Below are 2,825 nucleotides of genomic sequence, written 5' to 3'. Positions count from 1 at the left end.
CGGAGCGACTTCTGAGTGCTTTCACTACCTATTATTTTTATTTTTATTTTATTGGCTTTTTGCTTTTTGTGGTGTTGTATGTTAGAACTGAGTTAGGTGTTCTCTTTAGTGGTGTTATATGTTAGCATTTGGTGGTGGCTTTACATTATATGTAGTGGTGTTATATAGTCTTTGGTGGTTTTTATATGTTAGCCCTGAAGTAGTTACACTTTTCTTTGATGGCTTCATAGTTTATCACCAAAGCAGCAATTAACATTACATGAAAGCAATTGTATTTGATAACCAAGTTACATTGTCATAAAAATATATAATATCCAACTTGATGACTTTCTCGTAATTGAAGAGGCAGATAAAGAGAGATCTCTCATTTATGTAACATACCATTCATTAAACGTCTGTTTCGAACATTCATATAAAATCCAAAAATACATATCAAACTCAACATCAAAATATAACCAACCATATCATTTACCTAACATCTATTTCAAACATACCAATCAAATCCAAAAATACATATGAATGTCGATTAATATCAACCATATTTTTTACTTAACATTTGTTTCAAATATACATATCCAAGACAAAATAAAAAAATCAATTTTCTCCACTGCAAATTCCATCTCGATTCCTCTTGCAATGCCGGTGCTTGAAAGTGATCATCTTTTTTATTTGTTCTTTTCTCTTCGTCATGCTCACTATCACCATCATCTCCTCCATCATGATCATCCTCTGCTCCATCTTCTCCTTCGTCATCAATATCTTCTCCGCCATCATCCTCTCCTCCATCATCATCATCTTCTCTGTCATCATCATCTTCTCCATCATCATCATCTTCTCCGTCATCATCCTCGATATTTCTCTCCACATAAGTATTATTCGGTAGCAGATCATGAACCACCTATACAAAACCTATGGATTCCACGGTTAATACTTCACCATTAAGTGCAGCTTGTAGCAACTCTATACATGTATGTCGATGCAAGTAGATAGCGAAAACAAACAAAATTGACTATTAGATATATATTTCATAATTTTAAGATATATTAAAATGATAAAATAAAAAATACATATAATAAATATTATACCAATCTATTATCTTGGGATTGGCCTACGGAAGGCTGTACATGCAATTAGTTTGGAAATGTTGTACATGGGATTGCGACTGCAATGGGGGGTGAAATGGTGTTTTTCCTTGCGTAAAGATGTTGTATCAGGGCATGTACTCTTCTATAGGTACTCCACCAGATTTATCTAATGGTGCATTAACAATGTTACGTTCTCGTTGTATCCAATCTTTTATCTACCTACCCAATTCTACAGTCCAATTTATGGAGTGTACACCGACCTTCTCCCTCCTATCCCACTTGGGTGGCATAACAGAAACACCTTGCATCTTCCCAAATTGTCGCAATACACGATCGGGCATTTAATACTCTGCAATGTTGAAACTATTGAGGTATGATCGACACATGAAGTACTCTGCAATTTCCTGCGACTCTTCATACGGTTGCCAGGTCACCTACAAAAATAAGCATGAGATATTAACAACAAGGAAAGACATTCTTAATACATTATCTATATTAAACGAGATATTATCTACTACATTATAAGCACACAAGACAATCACTAACCATATTGAACGAGATATTATAAAATGAGATGTTTTTGTGGCGTGCTTGTTTTTTCCACATGCAAACCTTAGGCATCTCTGGGTTGATGACCGGTGCAACCATGGTAACTAGAACTCGAAAATGCTCATAGATCCAACATTGTTAAAAAAAAAAAAAAAAAAGTTGGTAGCCACAAAAGTTGTAAGATTGTAAATATATATAACAGAAATAGTGAAAAATACCTATAGTAAGGTCGTTGACCCTCTAAAATGATTATTTTTCCCACCTGCGACCTTGGAAAATGAACGATATAAGAAAGTAAGAGCCACATCACCTCATGCACACTTCACTGCCTCATCAAAATATCGAAACAATTACAGATATATTGAAAGTGTCGATTCTTTAGATGACTCGGCAAATATAGTTTTTCCAACTAAATAGAGGAGATATGCTTGTGTATGTTGCGTGAGTTATAATTTGGTGGGTTTTTTTGGTAGTTGGCCAAATCTACTCCTCAACCATGTATGATTTAGATGCATAGGGGTGACATCTTTTAGGTAATCTCTCAGATACTCCTTGACAAAAGGCATAGTTTTCAGATCTGATGCCGATTACAAGCTCACCCTTCACAGCTATCCTTAATATCTGCCATACATCATATAACGACTCATTTCACCGATGCTTAAATGTGTAATGTTCGTGTCCTTGCACTATTTCCCTATAAATGCCCTCACTAGGTTGCAATCGATACGTGAGACCCCAATATCCAACCCAATCTTATGAATTAGAGGTATCTGTCATTGATCAAGCTTCCATTTTGCTAAGGCTTGAGTTGATTCATCAATACGAAGTATATTTCTCTCCTAAAATGAAATTAACAAGAAATTGCAATAGTCAGTCACATGAGAAATACCTAATTAATATAAATCATTAATTAAAACAAATAGACCATCTTATCTCATGCCTTTGACCTGATGAAGTGGATGACTCCCATGTGCCTCTTAGTTGTTTCGGGTCTTGCATTGCTAATTATATTTTCATAATTGGCAAAAAAAGTTAACCACAAGTAGCATATCCAATAAGAAAAGAGGTAGAACAGTGGCATATCCAATCTAATTAAAAAAAAGATAGAACAGTTGTATATCCAATAAAAAAAAGAGAGAAAAGTGGCATAACCAATATATGTACTGACAAAAATATATGTACTGACAGAAC

General features: G+C 34.7%; 1 long non-coding RNA gene across 1 annotated transcript; it reads right to left on the bottom strand.

Moving 5' to 3' along the window:
• Positions 1 to 344: 344 nt before the first annotated feature.
• On the bottom strand, positions 345 to 1,768 carry LOC148780531 (uncharacterized). Its single transcript, XR_016040570.1, has 3 exons — positions 1,632 to 1,768; positions 1,086 to 1,519; positions 345 to 909 (listed from the first exon to the last, which is right to left on the bottom strand). It is a non-coding gene; the product is annotated as an uncharacterized LOC148780531 (long non-coding RNA).
• Positions 1,769 to 2,825: the final 1,057 nt, after the last annotated feature.

Source organism: Amborella trichopoda, chromosome 9, assembly GCF_054954075.1.
Source record: "Amborella trichopoda isolate Santa Cruz 75 chromosome 9, AtrichopodaSantaCruz75HAP2 v2.0, whole genome shotgun sequence".
NCBI lineage: Eukaryota > Viridiplantae > Streptophyta > Magnoliopsida > Amborellales > Amborellaceae > Amborella > Amborella trichopoda.
Note: the sequence above shows the minus strand (reverse complement) of the source record. Positions and strands in the feature narration are given on the sequence as shown.